General features: G+C 40.3%; 1 protein-coding gene and 1 long non-coding RNA gene across 11 annotated transcripts in view; one reads left to right on the top strand and one right to left on the bottom strand.

The window, feature by feature from the left end:
* The window catches only part of RNF180 (ring finger protein 180), a 135785-nt gene that overhangs the window by 50386 nt on the left and 73075 nt on the right, over positions 1-12324 (bottom strand). The window lies entirely within an intron of this gene.
* LOC120408139 lies at positions 1458-5366 on the top strand. Its single transcript, XR_005600444.1, has 2 exons — positions 1458-1691; positions 5178-5366. It is a non-coding gene; the product is annotated as an uncharacterized LOC120408139 (long non-coding RNA).

Raw genomic sequence — 12324 nt, 5'->3', positions numbered from 1 at the left:
TTTAGACAAGGGAAATGCTGTGGATCTAATATATCTGGATTTCAGTAAGGCGTTTGATACGGTACCGCATGAAGAATTACTGGTTAAATTGGAAAAGATGGGGATCGAAATGAAAATCCAGAGGTGGATAAGGAGCTGGTTAAAGGGGAGACTGCAGAGGGTCGTATTGAAGGGGGAACTGTCAGGTTGGAGGGGGGTTACCAGTGGAGTTCCTCAAGGTTCGGTTTTGGGTCCAATTTTATTCAATCTATTTATTGCTGACCTGGGAACCAAGAGTAGGAGTGGGCTGATAAAGTTTGCGGATGACACCAAGTTGGGAGGTATTGCCAATTCGGAAAAGGATCGGGATATCCTCCAGGGAGATTTGGATGACCTTGTAAACTGGAGTATTAGTAACAGGATGAAATTCAATAGTGAGAAGTGTAAGGTTATGCATTTAGGGATGACTAACAAGAATTTTAGTTATAAGCTGGGGACGTACCAGTTGGAAGTAACGGAGGAGGAGAAGGACCTAGGAGTCCTGGTTGATCGTAGGATGACTATGAGTAGGCAATGTGATGTGGCCGTTAAAAAAGCTAATGCAGTCTTGGGATGCATTAGGCGAGGTATTTCTAGTAGGGATAAGGAGGTGCTAGTCCCGTTATATAAGGCGTTGGTGAGACCTCATTTGGAGTATTGTGTGCAGTTTTGGTCTCCCATGTTTAAGAAGGATGAATTCAAACTGGAACGGGTACAAAGAAGGGCCACTAGAATGATCCGAGGAATGGAAGGCCTGTCGTATGAAAGGAGACTTGAGGAGCTCGGTTTGTTTTCCTTAACCAAAAGAAGGATAAGAGGAGATATGATTGCACTCTTTAAATATATCAGAGGGATAAATACCAGGGAAGGAGAGGAATTATTTCAGCTCAGTGCTAATGTGGACACGAGGACAAACGGATATAAATTGTCAGTCAGGAAATTCAGGCTTGAAATTAGACAAAGGTTTCTAACCATCAGGGGAGTGCAATACTGGAACAGCCTACCGAGAGAAACAGCGAAGGACCTCCATGACTTTAAGATTAAGCTAGATAAGTTTATGGAGGAGATGGTATGATAGGATAACGGGCTTAGTCAATAGGTCAATTAAGTGCCACACTGGTAAATAGTACAATGGGTCAATGATATGATATAACCTTTTTCAAGAGGGTATGGCTGGAGAGTCTTGCCCGCATGCTCAGGGTTCAGCTGACCGCCATATTTGGGGTCGGGAAGGAATTTTCTTCCAGGGAAGATTGGCAGTGGCCCTGGAGGTTTTTCGCCTTCCTCCGAAGCATGGGGCAGGGGTCGCTTGCTAAAGAAGTGGGTGAATCGGCTTATGTGGCCTGCATCTTGCAGGAGGTCAGACTAGATGATCATAATGGTCCCTTCTGATCTTGAATTCTATGATTCTATGCCTGTTGCCATAGCCACATATTCCTTGTATGTAAGAGCATGGCCACAAACACAGATTGGTGGGATCGCCTTGTCATGTGGACCTTGGATGATCAGCAGTGGCTCCAAAACTTTTGCATGATGAAGCAGACATTCCTGGAGGTTTGTTATCAGCTTGTCCTGACCCTTTAGTGCCAGGAAACACAAATGAGGAAGGCTATGCTGGTCCAGAAGCAGGTTGCTACAACTATCTGAAAGCTGGCTACCTCTGACTGCTACAGGTCTGTTACTAATCAGTTTGGAAGTCAATTGTGGGGGTGTTGTTGCAGAGGTTTGTGAGGCAACCAGGATGGTGGTTTACCTACAGGTGATGGGCATTACAAATGTTCCTGAAATAATTGCTGGCTTTTCCAAACTGTGCTGAGGCCATTGATGAGACTCCTGCCATAGTTTGCCCTTCACAAGGAAAACAAGTACATAAACTGCAAGAGGTATTACTCCGTCGCTATGCAGGCCCTGATAGACCACAGAGGCAGATTAATGGATGCTAATGTGGGATGCACTGGCAAGGTGCATGATGTCAGGGTTTTCTGGAAATTGGAACTTTACCTTCCTGGACAAGCTGGGACATTATTCCCACTGAATGATATTGTTATAAATGGAGTCACTGGCCCCACTGTTATTCTAGGGGCCCCCGCTTCCCGCCTTTTGCCATGAGTTACAAAAACAAACCCTGATTTCAGAGAAGCAGGTAAAAGAACATTCAGCTACACACTCAGTAGCTGTAGGATGGTGGCTGAATGTGCATTTGGCAGATTGAACTCTGTTGGTACAGCCTTCAGAAACATTTGGATGCTAGTGTTGTCAGTGCTGACTGCATTATTGTGGCCTGCTGTGTTCTGCACAATGTCTGAGAGGATAAGGGAGAATCTTTTTGCCAAGAGTGGATTTAAGGCCCTAATAGATTGCTGAACTGGTACACACAGCCAGAAAGTGCACTTATTATTACTGGAGCTGGATCCACATGTGCAACAGAAATCAGGGATGCTTTGTGCGCCCACATAATGGGCATCCATGGTTCCATGCAGGAGGAAAAGTGAAATAGTATTTGTAATTGTGCTGTTTCTGGGTGTGGGGCAGCTGAGGGAGCATTTTTAAATATATTTTATTATGAATTTTGCGAACACTTTTAATGTACCTTTACACATAGTGTGCTGAAATGTATGGAGATTTTTTTATGCTTATGGATTACCGTGATGACTTTTCTTGCATTTTTTGTAATTTTACTGAGACTGGCCATGTACTTAAACCCACAATTTATGGCGCACCATGATGAAGTTCCACTTCATTACATATAATAAAAATTGCTAATGCAGCCTGGTGCACAAATTCAACACTTTATTTTAAACATGTATTTAAACATAAAATACCAATGTAAAAACCTGACTTGCAAACCAGCTGCCATCCAAACATACAACACAGTAACCAAACACAGTGCAAAAACAGAGAAAGGTTTGTTTTGCACGTGTGGGCCACAACTATTCCATATACTAGCCTGTGACATGGAACAGCCAAGCCCTGATTTGCCCAAAGGCTGACTAGTCTGCAGGATACAATAGTGTGGAGGGGATTCAGGGAGTAGGGCTGGTTCAGGAAGTGTAGGCGGCAGTGTAGCTGGCCAGGGAGCCTGCACTCAGGTGGCCAGGAATGCAAGTAACTGCTCAAAGACCTTGAAGACCTTTGCTGATTTCAGCTGTGGGAATCTGGTGATCTCTCTGTGAGTTAGGCCCTCGGCAACTTAAGGATTTACAGGTTTATACAGACTCCTTAACAGTCATTAAAAATCCACTGGTGACCAATGCAGATTATGGAGCACTGGTTGAACATGCTCACATCAAGGCATTAAACTTAAGAAATGGGCTATTGTATTCTCCCCTAGCTTCACTTTCTGGATGGTTTTAAGATGAAGCCCCAGAACATCTCTCTCTATGGTAAAATGCTTTCTAGATATAAACTATCATTATTATTGTTTGTTTCCAATAGTTTGCTTTCAATGTGCTGCTTTCTAAACATAAAAGTAAGCATAGTCTGTGCCCTGGAGACTAAACTATCTAAAAGGGGGACTGACAAACAAATAGACAATGGGTAAGGAAAAAGAGTAAAACATACCAAATTGGTAATAAAATATATTAATGACAAAACAATTTTGTTTTGTAAGATATACAGATGATCCTCAAGAAACTCCATCCTAGTCATAATCAGCCATTTAGTTTATTGAACATTTTGCAGAAGAAGCAAATCTTCTGGAAGGCTGGGATACGAATGCTGGGATACAAATTGGTTCACGTCTTTCCTAAAGACACACGTTTATTGTGAAGCATACAAAAAACTAACTGGGTGATTATGGCTAGAGAATGGGTGCTTGAGGATAACCAATATGTCTTACAAAAAATAATGTGTTATTAAAACATTGTGTTACAGACACTATTACTGTAATTGTAAATAATAATATTGGTAACATCAATAAGTATTTTCACTAGAGAGAAAACAGTTCAAAATATTTTCCAGTGACTGTCAAAACTGTCTCACATTAGTGACTTGTATGGTAGGATATTTACCATACTTCACATAAACCTATTATGAATATCGTTTCCACTTCGTAGAAATATTTATCAATTTTTGCAGTCTCAGCCATGAAAGGCTACCGAAGAATAGAAATTTCACTGCTGCCAGCCTAAAAGCCCTTTCAAAAGTGACATTAAGAAGATACAAGCAAGTTTGGAAACTTGTAGAATTAATGGGAGATAGTTTAGCTGCAATGCACAACTGTTATATAACATTTTAATGTGAATGTACAGTTATTTAAAATATGCTCCATGATAAGAGGAACTTAATAGAAAGGAGATAACCATTCTCTAAACAGATTCCCTGCAAAATAACTCTATTAAATTACTTCTTGTGTCAAAGCTCTATATTCCAATCTGATACAAAAAATATGAATTCAGATTACCAGAATTTAACGGATTTCAGATTTCTATACATGTGAAAACATTGGCGTTTCCACTAATACGTGAACATGCAAGACACCAAAGTGTATTTTCATTTTTAATTAATCTGTTTATACATACAGTACAAATTTACACCTAGAAAAAAGCAGAAAAAATAATCTTTCCTGAAAATCCAAAATAACCTTATTAAAACTCTGCAGAAGAGAGGGGTCTCCCGTGAGAACATGCCACATTATTCACGTCTCCCAAGTGAGATCCTGTAAACTTTCCCCAATTAGATATATAGAATGCTGACCAGTGTCCTGGGATAAACATTAATATCAAAACTGTCTAGACCGCTCAGATGTGACTGCTGTGAGGCAGGAGTTTGGGATCGAGCTACTTCTTTCCTCCCTATGAAATACCACGGCACTTGCAACTACAGATAGCTCTTTAATAGCCTCTTTTTAAAAGCCTGAACTTTAAAATTGGCCCTCTCCTCTAGTCCGCTGCAGTTCTGATGTGTGATCTTGAGGAATGCTGTAAGACTCACATTTTTTCTCTTGGACTTATGGTGAGCAGATGTGCTAAGAGTCTTAGGTGGCTGAATGAGGGAAGGCTTTCTTTTGCTGGGTAAATTATATTTTGACAGTTGAGGTTAATAGGTAAGAGTGTTCTTTAGTTTTGTACATTTTAAACAACTGTACAAATACATTAAGGTGTTAAAATGGATGCTCTAAAGACATTTGCAGAATAAATTTCATTTTTATTTCTTTCCAGAGTGCAGCACCTCAAGTTCCACTCTTCCACAGAGAGAACAAAAAACTGTTCTGAAAAGGAACTATAACTTCCAGGAAGACAATTAACCCATTTCCATAAAGCATGCAAAGTACCATCATTAGTGTGCCAGCTTTTGATTGGCTGCTGGCCTGCCACATACTTGTTATTATTAAAGAAATCATTATCAAATATGTGATTTATGTCAGTTCCTTAATCAAAAATAGAGCATGTTTATAGCAATGAAATTTACTTTTACATTTTAATCACAGACTTATTTATATTTCTGTTGGGTTCAAGGAATAAAATGCACCAAGCTTCACTCTTTTCATCTTGTGGTTTCAATGGAAATGTCTTTTGCCACTTTCCTGAATACTACCTAACAGAACAAGTGCAGTCTTAGCGTACATCTACACTGCATACCACTGATGGCAGCATGTAGGGTATGTGTAGCCATACATCACAGTGAAAAGCAGGCTGCATCCACATTGCAGTGCGTAGCTACATGTGTCAGTGAAAGGCTCTGGGGAGTGTAGGGGGAGAGGAAGCAGAGACAGGTTCTTCCTCAATTCCCTGTGGCAGGAAAAGGCTCCAGCAACAGGGAAGCAGTGGGACACTATCCTGCTAAAAGTAGCAGTGTGGATGGAGAAGACACTGCTTTGGCATTTAGAGAGCTCTGTAGGATACATACCCACAGGGTTCAGGCATGTCTTTACTCAACTAAGCAGTGCCTCACTATCTACACTGCTATTTATACCTGTGCTAGGGGTGTGTATAGTGTATGTACTCTACAGCCTGCTGTAAGGAATGTGCAGTGTAAACGTACCCTTAAAAGGGTGTGTGTGGGGGGGGGTGGGGGGTGGGTGGGTGTGGGTGGGTGGATGGAGCCTCCCATCCAGGGACAAAATGCCAGTTCTTGTGTGAGCTTTGAGGATAGATCCATTGGTGACAATGGGAGTGGGGCCATGCCAACTCCCAGCCAGCAGATCTAGTCATCATGCATCCCCATGCTGTGTAGAGTTCTGAAAGAAATGTCTCTGCACCATCATCAACACAGCCCTGATTCTTCAAGGCACATCCAAGCTTTAAGTGTCTAACACAAAATCCATAAAAGCAAAGAAATTCAAAGTTAAGGATGAAAGAACATCTCTAACAAGCCATGACCATATTACCCTATTTCTTAGCTCTTGTGATTTTTATACCTTTGTCACCCCTGGGCTGGACTACAGCTATTCAACATACCTGAGCATGAAGGCTTCAGTTCTTAGTAAAGTACAGCTAATAATGGGTGCTGCAGCATGTCTCTTCAGCAACACAGGCTACCATGAGTACATCATGCCTGGCCACTGCTCTCTACATTGGCTTCCCATAGAATTTTGAATCATGTTAAAGGTCTCGGTCCTTATCTTCAAAGGTTTCCACGGCCTGGGCCTAAGATATCTAAAAGACTGTTTAAAACAAGGACAGAGACCATTTTCGACAACTACACTCCTCTGGCACAATGGAACTCTCAATATTAAGAGTAAAGCTTGTCTATGCAGGAGCCAGAACTTTCTCAGGGCCAGTAAGAGATGGTGGAATGAACTCTCCCAGGAACCATCACAAACCTCACCACTTTCTGTTCCAAGTCCAAGCCACATTTATTTGACCGGGGCCTTCTTTAACAAAAATACATAGCAACAGATACATTAATTTTGTAAAAAAATAAAAATTCCCAACACTACCAACACAAGACACTCCCCCCGCCCTTCAATTCTCCCCTTGGGGAGAGGATGAGAGAACAAACAACATGTGACAGATTTGTAGTCATGTGCCAGGCCCCCTGGGTCTCGAATGCAGGTCTTAGGAGACATCACACTCCAATTCTCTAACCAGCAGCTCACAGATAGGAGCTGTGATTGGGATCCAGGAAGCCTAACTGGGGCATAAGCCCAGCCCCTACACTCTGGGAGAGCTCCACGGCTCCTGATTGGGTCGCAGCCCCTATTAAGCCAGAGAACAAAACAGAAAGCTGCCTGTACAACTGAGCTTCATCTTGCCATTGACCACTGGTCTGGTGTTTTCCTGTTTCTGACTTCTCACCCTGACCTCCTAGTATCCTGTTATGGCCTGACTCTTGGTACTGCTTGCTGGTTCTTGCTCTCTGACTCCGTTGCCCAAACCTGACCTCCTCATACCCTGACTTGGCCTGACTCGTGGTAACTGACTCTTGATCCCTGCCCTCTGGTTTGTCTCTCAATTATGATCTCCTGGCATTCCAACCCAGCCTGATTCCTGGTAATTGGCTCCTGGCAGCTCGACCTGTGCCTGACACTAATCCCTAGGCCAGGCTGCCCAGGCCCCATCGTGGACATCATGTTTAATAGGCTACTGGAAGGCATTCAAACACTATGATGAGGATGGTATCCATATAGAATCAAATAGAAACCCAATATAGAATTGAATAGAAAATGTTATTTGAAATCATTTTTGTGGTTTAATTTCCCTGGGAGTCTTTTCACAGTTCTATGAAAATAAATTCCAAACCTCTACAGTTTATTGTGTAAGAATACCTAGGCCAGTGTTAAAAGTGTGTGATAATTACTTCCTAAGGGACAGAACCTGTATTACTTGCACACCAACTCTCTTAGTAGTTTTAGAGTGTGCTTTGGGTCCTCATAGATTTCAAGCTAAGGCCCTAGTTCAGGAAACAAAGTCCACGGGCGGTATCTAGCATACATGAATATTAATGGGGCTCACATGACACATTCTGATTCTCCACAATCCAAGCTGTAATTACAAAAAGAAGTAAGTTTCTTGTCTTCATAGCGGTTGAGACAACATTTCGAATGTGAACCAAATGTAACCGATGCAGTAACCTGAGTGTGCAGACAGCCTGAAACAATCATCCAGAGGTGTGAATGTCTCTTCTCCATTAACTTGATTGTAGTATTAACTTTAAAGTCCAGATCACAATTAAATGTCAGCATTAACTATTTTGGATAGAATGGGCATAGGATGGGAGTGAAGCAGACTGGGGCCTGGTCTACACAACAGACTTACATTGGTATAACTGTCACTCAGTGGTGTGAAAAATCCACATCCTGCAATGTAGTTATATTGAGCTAACCTTCCCTCTCCCTCAGCCTCCTGTGTAGACAGTGCTATGTCGATGAGAGAGCTTCTCCCGTCGACATACCTACCGCCTCTCATGGAGGTGGATTAACTACACCAACAGGAGAAGCTCTTCTGTCAGCATAGGAACATTTTCAATAAAGAGCTACAGTGGTGCAGCTGCACTGATGCAGCATTTTCAGTATTGACCTGCCCTCAGTTGGGAACTGGGAGCTGCTGCAGGGTAAAAAAAAGCAGAAAGAGAACAGAGAAGTGTCACAAAACCAGGAAAGAGGGAGAGGTAAACAAAGAAAGGAGAATGAGGACGGAACAGAAACAAAGGCAGAAATAGCAATGTGGCTAAGGGAAAAAAATATATTCTTACTGATAATGTGACATTAAGGTGCTGAACAAATATTAAATAACTAAATGTTCATTTACTATTACTAAGCACTGTGCATTACGGGGAATACCATGTCTTGAATTTATACCCCAGCCCATGGATCATAATTAAAAATAAAATTTGGCCCTCTACCCCAAATGACCTCCAAAGGAATTCTGGAGGGCAATGGGGAAGCGGGCATGGCCATGATCAGTGACACTGCAATAGCCCAAGCATCACAGAATTGTGGGAGGTGCTGGGCTGCAGAAGATGGGTAGATAGTGTGAATATGCGGTCAGCAACTGATGTTGATGGCAAATAACCTTTCTTTCTTATTTTAGATGGCTTCTGCATATTTCCTCCTATGGGAATACAACTTAAAAATACAGACTTGGGATTCCTATTTAAACAAGGATTGCAAAACCACCCTCCTAAAACAAACATCTGATTTAGATTTCACATAAAAAAACAGCGGTGTTTAACTATGTAAAAAACACTACAGAAGCAGGCCATCAACACCTTATCTTTTGATCTACAAGTAGTGTCTCCCTACTAAAGGCATAACATATCTCAGTGCACAATCTAATCCATTTAGACCCGCATGGAGTGGAAATGAGTAAGTCTTTACACTGATCCAGAAAAGTTACAAAGTCTTGCTGACCTCCTAAAAACCTTAGCTCTTCTAAGGAACACTTTCAGAACAAAAAGTGAATATCCCTGTGTGCACAGAGAAAGGAAGGAAAAGGGGTACTCTTATAACCTCAATTGCAAATATTCAGAGACATAAGGTGGCTGTTATTCAGTACCAACTGCCATTACTTTTCTGGACATCTACTAAAGTTGAGCAGCACCAGAAGGTGAATTTCATAAGTGAGAATCTGCATACACCACCTTGAAGAAGATTCTCTTATTTTTAATTTAAATAAAGTTTGAAGGGAAAACATATTCTGGATAGTGCAGAATGGTCAGCTGGCAAAAAACTTAACTGTTTAACTTTGAAGGCCATTATCTCAAGAAAAACATCTTAGGCACTTGGCAATTTAATGAAAGATTTGCTTTTCATGGAGCTGTACTTTTGTCAAGTAGGCATTTTAGACTGAGATCATACTTTGTTTTCGACCACAGTTACTTAGTTATGCAGACATTACATAAAATATTCATTAATACTATTATATCTTTAAAATGAAGATAACAGCTCTTGAAAAAGCACATAGTCTTTCATAAGATCATTGATTGAAAACTCTTACCTGCCAAATGAAGCTAAATTAATAATTTAGACTGCTCCAAAACACCACAATCAATACAACTTCTTTTAACTCAACCGGAGAAAAATACCTTATTAAAAATACCTTATAAAATGTGGAGTTAATTCCTGCTTTGCACCAGACACACATCAAATATAGTTCTCATATATTAGAGGACGAAATGGTTGTGGCTGCTAGCAAGTAGAAGAAAATAAAATAAGGAGAAATTACCAGCCTCAGTGAATACTCTGCAGCATTAAGTAGCTCATATACTAATTAAGTCAGCCACATGATTTACGTGAACTTTTATAATGCACAATGCCTGTTGGAAAAGTTTTCCTATTTCTAATCAGTGAAAATCACTAAATGCATTCTGCCACACCTCTCCCCCGCTCCCAATGTGCCTAATTCTGCATTCCATATTCAACATGCTCACAATGGCAGTTTTTGCCTAAAAAAAAGAACACTTGTTTTTCCTTTTTCACCAGATCAAGGTTAAATGTGAAGGCCTGTTATAATTCTTCCCTCACAGTGTTTCTGATTCTGGGTCCATGGTGGATAAAAATTGATTCATTAAAAAAAGTTTTTTTTTATGTACATTGAATTTAAAAAATAAACCTCTTATTTAAAATAAAATTTCAAAATGAAACCTACCTTAAGACCTAAGCTTATTATAATATTTTAATTTCATTTGAATTGTAAATAAAAAAATAATATCAACCAGTAGATGTTTAAAATTTGGCAGCAAAGTAAGTCAAACCACTAAACTGATGGAAGTCACAAGCTAACCACCTCGAACCAGAGTTTGTTGAAGTGCAAAACCAACTTTTGACAGCAGTAGCTTCTTCTTCAGGTGCAAAGAGAATATTTTCTTCATTTCAGTTTATTAAATTAGTTCAGTTCAATGACTTGTTCATTTGAAGTTAAGAAACCAATTTACTAATTCTAAAATATTGAAGGACATGATGAACAGAAACAATCAGTTTAATTCACTAACTTCAGATAATAAGTTTAATTGTTTAATAAGTCATTTTTAAATGCAACACATTTTTTCTTATATATCCAGCACATTTAAGGTAGTTTTATTTAATAAAAAAATTAAAATGCTGTTTTGGGATTATTGTTTGAATTTTCATCCAAGCATAGCTTGACACAAATCACATGTAAATCATCATCTGGTAGATAAAAGTGCATCATTTTCTAGCATAATAAAAATGCAAAAATTAAAAATATAAATAAATGTAAGTTACACATTTATTTCAGCAATTATATTTTTAAAGATCTAGTGTATCCTCCTGGTTAGCAAAAAGAAGTACCAAATTCAGTGTAAAGATTAGCAAACTAAATATAGTCTGCTAATCAACACATTTCACTGGTTACCAACCAGTAAGAATCAACCTTTCTTTAGGAAAATCACTACAAAGTACAAATGTAAAACATGATTAATATCAATGATGTTACTCAAACTTTCCTGATTGTTGATACGGTTGCCAACCCTCCAGGACCTCGGAGTATTGGTTGATCGCAGGTTGATCACAAGATGACTATGAGCCGCCAACGTGATATGGCCATTAAAAAGGCTAATGCAGTTTTAGGATGCATCAGGCGAGGTATTTCCAGCGAAGATAAAGAGGTGTTAGTACCGTTTTACAAGGCACTGGTGAGACCTCATCTGGAATAGTGTGTGCAGTTCTGGTCTCCTATGTTTAAGAAGGATGAATTCAAACTGGAACAGGTTCAGAGACAGGCTACTAGGATGATCCGAGGAATGGAAAACCTGTCTTATGAAAGGAGACTCAAAGAGCTTGGCTTGTTTAGCCTAACCAAAAGAAGGCTGAGGGGGGATATGATTGCTCTTTATAAATATATCAGAGGGATTAATATTAGGGAGGGAGAGGAATTATTTAAGCTTAGTACCAGTGTGGACACAAGAACAAATGGATATAAACTGGACACTAGGAAGTTTAGACTTGAAATTAGACCAAGGTTTTTAACCATTAGAGGAGTGACGTTCTGGAACAGCCTTCCAAGGGGAGTAGTGGGGGCAAAAGACATATCTGGCTTTAAGACTAAGCTTGATAAATTTATGGAGGGGATGGTATGATGGGATAGCCTAATTTTGGCAATTAATTTGGTAATTGATCTTTGATTATCAGCAGGTAAGTATGCCCAGTGGTCTGTGATGGGATGTTAGATGGGATGGGATCTGAGTTACTACAGAAAATTCTTTCTTGGCTGCTGGCTGGTGAGTCTTGCCCACATGCTCAGGGTTTAACTGATCGCCATATTTGGGGTCGGGAAGGAATTTTCCTCCAGGGCAGATTGGCCGAGGCCCTGGAGGTTTTTCGCCTTCCTCTGCAGCATGGGGCACGGGTCACTTGCTGGAGGATTCTCTGCAGCTTGAGGTCTTCAAACCACGTTTTGAGGACTT

The sequence above is a fragment of the Mauremys reevesii genome, linkage group 6, assembly GCF_016161935.1.
Source record: "Mauremys reevesii isolate NIE-2019 linkage group 6, ASM1616193v1, whole genome shotgun sequence".
In the NCBI taxonomy this organism is placed as follows: Eukaryota; Metazoa; Chordata; order Testudines; family Geoemydidae; genus Mauremys; species Mauremys reevesii.
The sequence above is the reverse complement of the archived record's forward strand: the minus strand, read 5'-3'. Positions and strand labels throughout refer to the sequence as shown.